At 35.5% G+C, this 14400-nt stretch overlaps 3 long non-coding RNA genes across 14 annotated transcripts; 1 reads left to right on the top strand and 2 right to left on the bottom strand.

Moving 5' to 3' along the window:
* Positions 1 to 1901: 1901 nt before the first annotated feature.
* LOC113332693 lies at positions 1902 to 4012 on the bottom strand. Its single transcript, XR_003351668.1, has 4 exons — positions 3179 to 4012; positions 2745 to 3035; positions 2526 to 2597; positions 1902 to 2148 (listed from the first exon to the last, which is right to left on the bottom strand). It is a non-coding gene; the product is annotated as an uncharacterized LOC113332693 (long non-coding RNA).
* Positions 4013 to 4669: 657 nt separating this feature from the next.
* On the bottom strand, positions 4670 to 8649 carry LOC113333292. 7 transcript variants are annotated; one of them, XR_003351900.1, is made up of 7 exons: positions 8255 to 8649; positions 7956 to 8021; positions 7525 to 7570; positions 7055 to 7162; positions 6532 to 6630; positions 6283 to 6412; positions 4670 to 6143 (listed from the first exon to the last, which is right to left on the bottom strand). It is a non-coding gene; the product is annotated as an uncharacterized LOC113333292 (long non-coding RNA). The 7 variants fall into 7 exon arrangements; XR_003351898.1 differs by having other exon boundaries at positions 7055 to 7137; positions 8228 to 8649; XR_003351893.1 differs by having other exon boundaries at positions 8228 to 8649.
* A 991-nt stretch (positions 8650 to 9640) lies between these two features.
* LOC113332685 lies at positions 9641 to 13446 on the top strand. Of its 6 annotated transcripts, XR_003351662.1 has the most exons (7): positions 9641 to 9763; positions 9874 to 10030; positions 10179 to 11178; positions 11295 to 11563; positions 11651 to 11947; positions 12531 to 12689; positions 12788 to 13446. It is a non-coding gene; the product is annotated as an uncharacterized LOC113332685 (long non-coding RNA). The 6 variants fall into 6 exon arrangements; XR_003351661.1 differs by having other exon boundaries at positions 9650 to 10030; positions 11651 to 12428; XR_003351660.1 differs by having other exon boundaries at positions 9650 to 10030.
* Positions 13447 to 14400: the final 954 nt, after the last annotated feature.

Consider the following 14400-nt stretch of genomic DNA (forward strand, 5'->3'; position numbering starts at 1 on the left):
GACAACCGCGTAAAGCTTATCCAGAGTGACGCATCAGATGACGCCAGCTTAATCACGAGTAAAGTGTGAAGAGTCGTGCGATGGCAAAGAAGTCATGCGTCAATGATAAAGTTCATGCGACATCGACACACGTCAGATCCGAAATTATGGGTTTTATTAGCTGTCATCCATTATGTAAACTCCTATATAAGGAACCGAGTGATCCTGTATTGGGAGAGAGCTTTTTGAGAGTTTAGACAAGATATTTAAGAGAGAGAAAGATTATTTGTAGAGCAAGTTAGGGTTTCCTCATTATATTGTATCCAATTTGAAGATCTTAATGAATGTTCTTATGATTCTCATGGAGTTTACTTATATTGTTCTATACATTCTATTAAGGGTGTGGTTGTGAGATTTCTCACAACCACAGAGTTCTTCGAATGTAAACCTGGGATATCCATATCCTGTGTAGACTTGGTCAGATACTATATAACCAGCACTTAAGTCCACAACAATTTCATGGATTAAGTCTCGAGATTGAACCACAACCTTGGCTCTGCGTGGAAGAGGAGATAACTTGTTGCATTTTGTTGACAACGACCATTGAATTACATCGGATTTCTCCATTTCTTCGAGATCAACATAATGAAAATATATGTTAGAAGAAGATTGTCCTAGGTGAGAGTTATGGATTATGTGTTTTATCTGTGTTATTTCAGAGGGTGTTGGCACGCCGACTTGAATTTTTCGTTTTAATTCCTAACCATTGTTGAATAAGTTGCAAAACTGTTTCATCGCTTAATAATCCAGGATGAGTTTCCCTTACTCCTACTCTTTCAGTAGCTATAAACCAATCACCCTGTATGAAATGAAGAAGAAAAACTTAGGGGCAGGGGATTTGATGAAAACTAAAGAGGACTTGAGGAATGAAATGGACTGCATATCGAAACAATTAGGCTTGCAGAAAATAATATCACCTAGGCTGATTCCAATGGGACAGTCCCGTCTCCATTCACAAAAGAATACTTGGGCTGGAAAAGAAGCAGGGAAGTCAGGAAGAATCCAATGACACAAAATTTAGATGCGAAGTAGTAGAATGTAACATGAATCACTTATCAAACACAAATGAAATTTTAAATCTGTCTACTGAAAATGAAGAAGCAACAAAAATGAATTTCTACGAGTTTATAACTTCACGGTGTACTTACCATTGTGTTGCATATTTGGGGCATATCCTCAATAGGTGAAACTTTTGTTCCATAGCTGCATTGATGAAAAAGAAAAAAATATTATCGTACCAAAGAGATGTTTCAGTATGAGTATTTACCAATTGCAGCTGTGCATCCCAATATGAGTGTGGATTCATAGGAATTTCAAGATTACAGCAAAAAAAGGTCTACTAATTGGCTTTAATGGTCTTAAGTATTCGCATCCATTTGGACCGAGAGGGAAGAAGATTCATGGAGTATTCAGCTGTGCATCCCAATATGAGTGTGGGTTATTTTTAAGTTCTTCCCTTTTTTGCTCAGTTTTGGTCCTTGAATGAGTTTAACGTCCAATGAAGGTACAAGCAGAAATACAAGTTTTTTCCATGCCTTCTGCAAAGAACTATATTTTATAGTTCAAATGGTATTTTTGGGATCTCTAACCTCCAAGTTTGAATATATGTGCCTGGTCTTCTCTTCTAGAAAGATAATAGCTGACTGGGATATAATCATCCTTCCCCATTTTTTACCAAAGGTATCAATACTGGGTAGAATTATTGGGCTGGGGAACTTGGGCCCATATACCAAACTATATGGTACAAACACTTGCCAAATTCATACAAAACAAAACAAAACAAATTTCACTGTCGAATCCACATTGTTGGTAATTTCAATGAAATTTGATAACATATGTAGCATCAACCAGAATCATTGGCCAATTACTCGAACTCATTTACTATAATATTTAATCAAATACTCTACATTTTGCTTTTTATTGATTGAATTTGGACAAGTCCAAATATTGTCACCACTTTAGAACTAAAAATTCAACATTATACATATGAGTGGCAATGAACATAGAATAAACGTTTAACTAGTTGTTTTCGGAGGAGGAGGACGAAAAGTACATGGATGTATCATCTTGTCGAGGAGATGACGACAATTGGTAGATCTTCCCATCTAGCTGCACAACCAAGAACAAAGAAACCAACAACAAGTAAGAAACTGAATTAAGATTATGAGCATTGAACAATAAATTTCAACTGTAACTGAATTCATATAAGGGGACGCTTTTTGTATTGATGATGAAATACCTCAATGATTTTCTTAAAAACCTATTACGCGGTAGATTAACCTATTTTCTCTATTTTTCTTCTCACTTCTCTATTAATGATCTTCGTCAGACGCCTAAGGATCAACAACATGCATTGACATGTAGAGAAGCGAGAAGAAAAATAGAGACCAGTCTAAAAACACAAACCAAGTCTAGCTAGCAAAAAATTTTAAAAATGGCTTACAAAAACCATTAGACAACTTACAAGAAAGAAACAGTACTCTTACCCATCCATGTCATTTCGTTCACTAGCCTGGCAGAATTCATAACAAGCTAGCGTGATTTGGTAAGATCCAACACTGCAACACCAATATAATGCTTAAAACATGGACAATATGCCTAACAGCTAAAACTAAAGATTGTTTGATGCCTCGAACCGTCTCAATTACTATATTGTGCTAAATATACAACGTCAGATTATGCAATTAGAATGTGTGTCATGGTACCTCACGCTACGTCCTTTAAGATGGTGACCATAGTATTCAACTTTTGGGATTAAGTTCTTCTAACCTGCGGAAACATAAATAAGCTACGAATTCTTGCAGCAACTAAAACAAGAAATTTATTACCAGAGTCATAATGTTAATAATAAAATATGCACTTATTTTATTGGGTTTATATTGTATAATATTTGTTTTTCAATTTCATCAATGAACAACTGCAGCATTCTGCGAAAACCCTGGGTTATCAGCTTCTTGTATTCTCTGAAGCTGTTCAAATTGTGTATCCAAAATTTTCTGCAAAGAAAACACATACAATACCCCATCACAAACTCCCTAATTAATGATAGCAAGAAATCATATCAAATGCAATCTAAAGTTAAGAGTATCACATTCAGGCAGTATATATAGTATAATCAAGAAGAAAAAAAAAATTGTACCTCCTCGTATTTCTTAGCCAAGTAACGATCTAAGTCTTGTTTAACGGCCAAAGCTGCCGTAACTCTTATATATCTTAGAAAGAAAATGAATATTTGTACAAGCGATAATCTATAAGAGAACTCTCAAATTTAGAAGAAGAAAAAATATGATACTATGAAAAAGAATTTGGAGCAAGAAAATATTGTAAAGATTTATAACCATATAACAAGAAAGTATTGACACTCATGATAATATCCCTAGTAATTAATATCTAAGATCTTGTATAATTAAGACCTAATGTTATCTAATTAAGGAAGTAACTAGATTTTGTGCCCGTGCTACGCACCGGGCGGACCCGAAAACCATCCATTATCATTTTTTTCTTCTTTTAACCATATTTTTGATATGGTGTGATGTGGTTTCGTCTTGCCCCGTTGTGCGTTTTTGATTTGCTGTCCCGTCACGATGCATTTTTGATTTGGTGTGATATGGTACGCCTCGCCCGTCATTTATGATTTTTTATTTGGTGTGGTTTTTCTTCGTCTCGGCCCGTCCAGATGTATTCTTAGGATTTTTGATTTGGAGTGGCGATGCATTTTTGATTTGGTGTGATATGGCTACGCCTCGCCCCCATCGTTTAGGATTTTTATTTGGCCCGTCCAGATATATTCGGTTTCGCTTCGCCCCGATGCTTTTTTGTTTTGGTGTTGCGTTGCTTTATCCCGTCTCATCACGATGCATTTTTGATTTTGTGTGGCGAGAGAACTTAAGATTTTTGATTTGTTGTGCAGGATCTCCTCGAATTCTAATCCTCTAAATCTACACAAACTCCTAAACTCTTAATCTATGCAATGTTTTAAATTTTTACAGTTATAAATAGAGAACTTGGGCCCAGCCTAGTAGCCAATATTCACGGTGAAAGAACTATAAAGAAGCTCGAGAGATCTTGTAAATATGGTGAGCATTTGATCCGTAATCCGCGGATTTAACCGGGACCAACCGTTTATTTGCGGATGGATGCCCGGACCATTAGTTAATGGTTGGATGCGAATGGAAATTTTTGAAATCCAACGGATTACGGATCGGACCCGAATACAATTTTGAAAATCCGTTGGACATCCATATCCGTCAAATTATCAAATTAAGTACATTTATATAGTTCTAAAAAAATACTATGGATCATTTAGGAATTCTTAAGGTGTTGTATATGGAATTTTTATCTTCCTATACATATATAGGATATGTAGGTTCTATGAGGAGTCATTTGTGTTAGCTTTATTTTCCTTATTATAAATTTTAACTAAAACAAATCCATTGGATTATCCGTATCCAATCCGTCCATCCGTGTATCCATTGGATGCAAATCCGTTGGATGTGGATCGGATGCGAATACCAAATTTAAAATCCGTAATGTATTGGATTGGATGCGGATGGGGTGAAAACCGATCCATACCGGCCCATGCTCTCCCCTACTTGTAAATCATAAATCATAAATAACTGATGCACAAAAATTAGTTAAGAACCAAAGAACAAAAGGAAAAATGAAGATAGACCTGCAACAGCCACCAGACAGTATATACACCTCAAGGAAGATAAAAACATAAAATACACATAAACTTGTATCACCAGTAACACAACCAAGCTACTTGCCAGGTTATAACTTCTAAAAATAACAAATAGAGTAGGTGTCCCGGCAACTACTTCCACTACTTTAGATTACAAAAATACCTTGATGCTATAAATGCTTAATTTTTCCACCTGCATTACATCAACCAGTTCCGCCCACTTTACCACTAAATACTTTCCATTATCCTCTGCAAAAATTAAAGCATTCAAATAGTACCCACAAACTCTCAGCTTTGTAAGGTCTTCCTTAGAGTAAAAACCTCAGCTGCACCTCGAGCATGTTATTGTGCCGTAGCAAGGATTATGAATGAATAAATCCCAGATGACAAATTGAAACAACAACATATGAAACAATTTTTCCCCTGATCTATCTATAGATTAGAGAGCAAAAAAAAAAAAAAAAGAGCAAACCCTATTCTCTGTATGATCGGATTTGATAACCCACACAATGCACTCTTCTTCCGTAAGCTAGTAGAAAGAAGAAACAAATTGACAATAAAGTTGCCAATCAAGTGTACCGAATCTATAGTTTTCAAAATTAACCAACACTAATTGGAGACGGTGTGAACATTTAGTGTGTATATATGGTATGCTGGGCATGGGATACAATCTTTCCATAACTTATATACAGCCATGAAATACAATGCTTCTTCCTTAACCTATATCAGATTGAGCTAAACATAAGCTACCAAAATTTACAAAAACCAATATACGACAGATGATTGCGAGCTTGATAAAAAGAACAAATTGACAGTAAATAAGTGGATCTTAGTACATGTTGTGTGCATAATAGAACCTATTGGCTATTGCTGCCAAGGCAGTACTTGCTTTTCCATTATTCATTCATCTGTACCTTTAATAGTAGAGTACTAGGGAATAAGTTAACATGAAAAAATTAGTGGAATAAATATTTGACAACCCTATTAACGGATGGTTTCTTAGGAAGTCATGTGTCGGAGTTACTATCTAACACAGACATTTGTTTTAGTATTGTCTTATCCTACAGATTTCATCCATTTGAAATCTATTGATACAATGCAAACTCATTCTTTCTTCCGGCAATGCTTATATACTAATAGACACTTTTATAAAATTTTATTAAAAATATTTAACACTATTCTGAGTAGCAAATATTTAGTTTTCCTGCTTATCATCTAGAGTAATGTTTTTCGCAAAACGGTCACGAATCCTTCAAATCTAATAAATGAGATGAAATACAAAATAGCCAAAACAAAGAAGCTCACCGCTGTTATCATGAACCAAGAGTGGACCCAAGAGTTCTACGCAGTGGAAACCTAATTGTACTATAGTAATTGTAGAAATGTGTCACATCTTGGCTGAGCATTTAAATAAGCACATCTGCACACAAAAATAAAAATAATTAGGAATAACAAATATTTTTTACAAAAGACTAAAAGCATAACCCACAGACCGGTTTGTTGAGAATTTTGATTTGGTATGGCGGAGCTTTGGCCCGGCCTGTCATGATGCAATATACCTTCAAGTCCTAGAGTATATACATGGTGAAGGAGTGTGCATTGTGATTGAAACGAAAATGTTGTTCAGTGGGTTGCTAAACTGATCTGCAAATGTGCATTTATCCGCCTAATTCCGATTATGACCCGATCCTGCAAATGTGGAATAAAATCAGATAGATCATATGCAGGTGTGTAAAAGCATTAACTTATAATCAACCGAAGCGGCATCCAGGATTTCAAACTGGCAGCTAAGCCATAACTATACATACATTTTTTTTACATTTTCACATTGAGTAGGAGATTCAGGGAAATTAAATAAAGCGTCAGGAGACAGTTTCAGAGACCTCAGTGCTGCATATGGCACAAACCTACAACACATAATTTTGTAGATTAACCAAGGAGAATAAAAATGAAGTTTGAACAACCACATAAGGCCATGAGGACAGCGAGGTTAAAAGTTTATGAGTGCAGTTTGCTCCCTTCAATTTGAAGTTATGTAATTATACATTGCGAATGGTACATGCGGTCACATGGAAATGTCATTACATTTTCTCTTTTTCTTCATACTCGGTTTGGCAGATTACACACCTTCCAAGTCCATGTTTATAGTTAAAAAAAAAAAAAAAAAAAACATTTACACAGGCAGTTGACTAATAAAAAAAAAATCAATAGTTGTGTCTGGGTTCTCATTATTCATCCAGAATAGATACTTTCAATTAAAAATTGTACTCAAGAATTACAATGCTAGTAACTAGACATTAGTCGAGTTTTACTTTAGCGACAAAGACTTACTAATCATCACCATATTTGCGCTCCAGTTGTGATTTATATGTATAAAGGAATTTTGCAACATTTGATTTTATCTGTCGATAGTCCTTTGAACAAAGAAAATGATCTAATCTGTTTAGATGGACAGGAAAAGAAAATGTAGGAGTGATCATTTGTAAGAAGCAAAAGTCCAGCAATGAAAACAGAACTAAAAACCACAAAACAAAACACACTTGTAAAATGCTCAACCTCTACAGACTCCAACATGCTATTGGATCAGATAATAACAAATAAATAATACCTTGCACATTGCAATTTATGTTTTGTAGTCTCGATCTCTGCCTAAGTACATGTATCGGTTGCAATTATGAAATATAAAATCATGTCAATAGAATTCCTACACCAATTATTCAATTTAGGAAGTTATGTGGAAATGCAGACGCATATATAACCGGGAAAAGTGATACCGGCACAACCATGATAATTACATTTACCTCATTGCAGCATGTAAGCGTGACTTCTTTGAGAGGAATTGAGCAGCTGCAAATCAAAAGAACTATATTACTCAACTGGTTATTTATGTTCATCCTTGAATTGCACCAAATAATCTAAATTATGCAAACAAAACCATAAAATGGTACAAAGAAAAATGGTCTAAATTATTGTGACTTTAAGCATCCCTATTGAATGCATCATAATCTTCTGGTTTTAAACCTCATTTACTTTTGTTTCTATCATCCATGTCCAGTAAACGGATTCCATTCTGAATTCTGAAAAGCCTACTAAACCCTTTTAAAAAGAAATCAAAAGAAAAACCTATTAAACCCAGTTCACAGATAGGAGTTTTAGACAAAAATAGATCCGAAATGGAAAAAAAATAACAACAAACAAATGAGTATGAACATAAACTAAATAAGGTCCTTACCAATTTTGTAATTAGACTTGCCGCTTCTCCAATCGGATTCTCCATTGTAAATCAGGTTTCATGAATCTACAAAATCAAAAACTAAATTCATGTTTATACTTGAGAAATACGAAATCAAATATCAAAATAATATATACTGAACAACAAATCATAGAAAACTATATCCAAGAATTCAAAAGAGAAGAAATCCAAACTTCCAGCTTAGACTTAACAATCATGGGAAAGCAGGAAGAGAAAAAAAAGGATTAGACTTAACAATCATGTAAATAAACCTTTTCCAGCTTCAGCCGAAATCGCACCTCCAATTAAACAGGACAAACAATAATTAGGGCTAGGAAACAAATAAGAATCAGTCTCAGCTGCTCTTCCCAAAACCTAACCATAGTTTCTGTTCAATTCTCTTCAATAACCCTTATCTCGACAAACCCATATCAATTTCAGCTCCGATTCCCTTTTCAGTTTCATCTGCAATTTCTTCTTAAACCCTAAATCACCAAACACCGATCGAAACATCATCTATAAGACCATAATAGAACACCATCGAGATCATCAGAATTTCTGATTCACTCTTAATCTCTCTCTTTAATCTCTCAATCTCTGCCTATTTCTCGATCTGAATCAGCAGCAGCCGCTGCTTTGTTAATTTTCTTTTCTTCTCGTCTCAGGGGAATGGGAGATCGAGGGGAAATCTCATCGAGTTTTGACGGCGAAACAACACAAATCATCGAGTTTAGGTTTGTGTAGTGATTTGGGTTAGCTTTTCACGGGAGTTATGTCCACCTTGACGGTGTTACTTAACATCCAGTTAATTATTTTATGTAAACTGAGTGTAACAAATTAATTAGGTGTAACTCTAATAAAAATATTGTCTACCCACCTTTTCACAAACATAACGTCCGGTTTACTATAATATTTAATCAAATATTATATATTTTGCTTTCTATTGAACAAGGCCATAAATTGTCACCATTTTAGAACTAAAAAAATTCAACATTATACATATGAGTGGCAATGAACATAGAATAAATGTTTAACTAATTGTTTCCCGAGGAGGGGATGCAAAATACATTGATGTATCATCTTGTCGAGGAGACGAAGACAATTGGTAGATCTTCCCCTCTAGCTGCACAACCAAGAACAAACAAACTAACAACAAGTAAGAAACTGAATTAAGATTATGAGCATTGAACAATGAATTTTAACTGTAACTGAATTCATATAAACGGACGCTTTTTGTACTGATGATGAAAAACCTCAATGATTCTACAAGATGAGGTTTTTCATCATTAGTTTGTTTGTTCTTGGTTGTGCATCTAGAGGGGAAGATTTACCAATTGTAAGAAACTGAATTAAGATTATGAGCATTGAACAATGAATTTTAACTGTAACTGAATTCATATAAACGGACGCTTTTTGTACTGATGATGAAAAACCTCAATGATTTTCTTAAAAACCTCTTTTACGCGGTAGAACTCATTAACGATCTTCGTCAACGCCTTTTGCCCTCATCCAATGGCTCCGGATGGATGATGGCTCCGATTCATTTAAAAGTTCAAGAAAATGCAAAATACAAATCGTGGGGCAGAATGCACCCTCTTTTTACGCCTCACTCAACGGCCCAGATTCAATTTCTTGCCCTCAAATTTCTATGCGTTACCCACATCAAAGGTAAAATCTGCGAATCTCCCCATTCATTTCCGCTCATTTCAATTGACAAAAATAAATTTTCCATTTATGGTTTCGTTGCACATTCTCCTCCCTTCAATTTTCGTACGTTACGCACATCAGTGGTGGAGTTACCAAAACTAGTACTATCTGTACCATTCAATCACGTCTATTTTAATTGAGTTCTCCTTCAACCTAATCTCCTTTAATCGAAATAGAAAAAGAAAAATTAACAGCTCCACGATTTCTGCAGGTCAATCCCGGGAGAAGACGACTGATGGGGTTTTTGATTTGTTAGTTTTTCGGAATTTTTTTTTATTTGTTCGACAGGTTTTGCTAATTTTTGGATGTATTGTTCCAGATTTTGTTTGTAGAGGGCATATTGAGAAAAGCGATAGCATCCATCTCAGGTATTCATTTAAATCAACACTGGAATACCCATGTTTGATCTTTGTGTTTGGCCTGTGATTGTTGTATAGTGATGATAAGAGTGTAACTAGACTAGGTATATGTGTATACTGAACACTGACTAAAACAATCTAAATGATTTTGTGCCAGAAATTTTGTTAAGAGATCCAATATGAAACACTTTTGAGTTCTTGATTGCCACTTTTGAGTTCTTGATAGCATCCCATTTAATAGGTTCTTCAAATGGATTCCCAGATTCGCACCAACCCTTTCAAAACTCTTGCGGTAAGCATGAAGCGCCTACAAAACCTTTCAATTACAAATTTACAAATGTGAAGAAGGCAAACCAAATGTAATCAGTGAAATCCTCATCTTAGAGGTACTGCTGGTCCCCATCTATGTAATCAGTGAAATCCTTAATTAATTTGCATCAATCAAAGCCTTCATCTTAACCTAAACAAAATCTCCAGCCATCAATCAAAATCCCCTTGCACCCATATGGCCATATCTCAAATCTTCCGTTCTTAACCAACAATGGTGTTGGTTACTGATAAATCCCTTGCACCCATCTCTCAAATTTGCAGTTCTTAATCAACAATGGTGTCGGTTACTAATAAATTCCTTGCACCCATCTCACACACATTCAGTTCTTAACCAACAATGGTGTTGGTTACTGAATAAACTTCCAATCTTCATCTTCAGATGTTAATCGGCAAAAAGGCTGGTTCCTGATGATCGCTTTGTTGTGGTCAGGGAGATTGGCGGCGGCTAGATTGGTAACGATGATATTGATTAGGGTTTGTATCTGTTCTCATGGGCTCCCTGACTTAATGGGCATTTCCAAATGTCATTTGGTTATCTCACAGTTTCAGTTAGTACTTTGTAATGGGCTCTCTGAACTCTTTGAGGTTGTGTTGTAAAGCTCCTTAGTCTCTCAATAAGTCCATTGAGACTTGAGAGTTGTCTTGTCTTTGTTTTTCATTATTGGGTCCGGTTGTAATCTATTCTTATTTCTCCAATATAATCCTCCTTTCACGATCAAAAAAAAAGAAAAAAGAAGGCAAACCAAATCTCTCAAAAGTGGAACAAATTAGACTTGCTGGGGCCTAATGATGTGACCAGCTTGGATGTGTTCATGATCGATAACAATGTAAGTTACCGCCAACCCTTTAAGAAGTGATATAGATTTCATGTTGAGTTCAGCTTATTGTAGAGACTATTTGAACCCAAGCGACCATATCTGACTACATTATGTACACAATACAGCTATCGAGTCTGGCGCAGGGTGATGAACTGCATGGGGTTGTCCCAAAGAACCTAATCTGGAAATTCGAAGCTTTTATAAGAATTGGTCACGTGTATTCCCTAAACATATTAACGATTCTTGGCGAGATTTCGCATTGACTGCCTCTTCTTCAAGTGGGGTACAGAAATGAAGCCACTCTGCGGCATTTATGTGGAAATTACTCATCACGGGATCGACTTTAGCCAGTATGAAGATCTGGAATCGCGGGAAACCAACACTTATCTAACCGGTACTGTTTTGGTCGTCATTTATTAAACGCTCTGCCCCATTTTCCCCTACTTTAGCTGAATTATTTGTGGTTTTGTTTCTGCAACAGATGTTATGGATGCATTAATCAGTTTTACAAATTTTCAAGAAATGAGAACGGCCGACGGTAACCTTGAAAGACTGGATTTTATTCTTCAGAACTTTAGATATGCATATATAAAATTGCAAGAACTGTATTCCGTATTCTTTGATACCTGTACCATTGTTTATCCACCGGCAACAATGTGAAGATAACCTTATGGGGTGAGTCAGCGAACGAGATAAGCCGTAATACAGAAACGCATGGAATAGAGGAAACACCTGTGGTTGTTTCGGTCTCATCGTCCTATGTAAGAAAAATGTCAAGGTAAATCATTTAAAATACTTTTTGTGTGCTCCAATTAAATTGCTTGAGTTTAACCAGTGTTGTTATTCATGTTACCCTATTTCTGACCTGGGAAGTACTCTTTGTCCTTCGCGAATGCCACTAAGGTATTCTTCAGTCTTAACATTCCTGAGGTTCATGGAAATGAAACACTTGCAAAGGGGACTATGAGTAGACCTTAAAAATTAGAAAATTAGGATTAAGAGTACTTAAGAAAATCAGCTATGGGTTACTTAAAATACAGTTTTCAGAACTATTAACAGAATGTAATAGCTTGAAATCCGAAAGGTTGTGTTTTTTCCATGAAGGACTTCGTAATAGATAAATGTCGACGGCAACGGATTTCTAGCTGGACCACATCATTGTCATGTTCAACCTCCTTTTTGATGACACATGATTAGAAAATTAATATCAAGGTTCCTATGAGTGAATCAGATAATCCAATGTTATTATGAGTGAATCAGTAAGTACATTTCTAACTATCTAGAAATGTTGCATATCTGTATATAGTCACCTATATGTGAATTGCTTACATCACAGATTGCTAATCAATTGTCATAAGCAGTACTCTATCGAATTATTGATAAAGCGGTGAAACTCAAATGTTGGGTGCCACCGGCTGGTACTATTTGGGTTGCAACAAGTGCACGACTAAAGTGGTTGGTGAACTCGGGGACTATGGATGCACCAAATCTCAAAACAAGGTTGAGGAACCTGTGCCATGGTGCGTTATTAATGGTTATAATTTGAATCTCCATAGTTTCACTACAAAATTTCCCTACCCCACTTTTGATGGTATAAACAAATATTAACCGGATGCAGGTATCTTCTTCTTTTTGAGGTTACAGACCATACCATCCGCACCATATTTACTGCACTAGATAGTGAAATTTAACGGATTATCCGCGCAACTGCCTCGGACGTAGTGATGATGGGGGAGGTACACAACCATTCGTTTCTCTTTACTAAATTAGGCATCGTTAAGTGAGTCAAACAATTCCGACTGTGGACCCTTTTAAGTTTCAAAGTACCCATGTTTAAATGGGCACTAAGAAGAAGGAAAATCTTAGTACGTTGGTTGCAGTTTTTGGAGAGATCCTGAATGTTGAAATGAACTAGCAAATAGCATTTATGAGTAATTGAATATTGACTTCGGGTGACTATGATGGTGTCAGTGTCATCAAGAGTGAACTTCGGTGACTGCCGTGGTGTCAGCAAGCATATGAATAACATTGATGGGTCGTTGCTCTTTGTTTTTGTTGTTTTCGTAGTATTTTGTTTCATCAGTTTATGTTTGTAGGTTAGCAGTTGCAGTGTGGCTGTAATCTTAAAGCTATAAGTTGTTCTCTTAACTTGGATGTTCAGAATACTGTATTCCTGTGTCTACAAGATATTCTCCTCACTCCTTTTAGCATTTGGTCAACCCTATAGGTCTTTACAGCACATATTTTGAGATTTAATATACGCGATTTTTTAAATGATACAGTGTGTATTTACTCTTTAACTCTGCAATAATTTCAGTTACTTGGACGCTATTATTCCATGGGATATATATGACCATAGTCAAAGGTGACTAAATTTTGTAGTATGGTTTACATAAACCATTCTTGAAGGCGAGTAAATATTTTTCATGTAATTCAATAGATGTTGGGTAGAAAATTGTTTTCTGGAATTGTAGCCTGTAAACGAAAAAAGATGAGATATTGACTTCGACGATGGACATCACTTTTCTTTCTTTAATTAGAACTAATAGTTGAATTACTACCCAGTCATTGCAATGGATCAATTGACCGTTTACTACCCAGTCATTGCAATGGATTAATTGACCTTTTATTATCACTGTTTTTAAATATTTCAATGAGAAGTATTATGGATTTGGATAGGAGTCGTAACTGAAATACACACATTTACTAGGTGGGTTCTTTTTCCTAACCTCTAAATCTCTCCCCCTTTTAGCGAGAGCAACGAAAAATCGAAACTCTTACCGAATTCTCCAATGGTGGTTGTGTGTGTGTTTTCTAGGTGGCCAATGATGATTGTGTGTGTTTCCTAGGTGGTAACATAAGTAAGACATCCTCGTTCCAATTTTTCCTTAAGTTTAGGGAGAAAAAATAGTTCATCTCCAATGGTGGTGTTTGTGATTTTTTATGGATTAAATGTAAATTTTATTTTTAGTAGTTTTTAGATTTTATTAGAGCTAAAAATGGTTATTCAATATATTGGAATTAATTTAGGTAAGCAAAAGCTTACTAGGATAGTTTGACATTGTCAAGGTGAATGTCTAAAACTTGACATTCACCTTGACAATGTCTAACAAAAATGAAGTCATGTCATCTTCACATTGATTTAAGAAGTTGGAGTTAGAGAAGAATTTTAGGAAAAATGAATGTCTATCTTTTGTGGACTTAGACATTTATCTTCACATACATTCCATT

This window comes from Papaver somniferum, unplaced genomic scaffold (genome assembly GCF_003573695.1).
Source record: "Papaver somniferum cultivar HN1 unplaced genomic scaffold, ASM357369v1 unplaced-scaffold_132, whole genome shotgun sequence".
Lineage (NCBI taxonomy): Eukaryota > Viridiplantae > Streptophyta > Magnoliopsida > Ranunculales > Papaveraceae > Papaver > Papaver somniferum.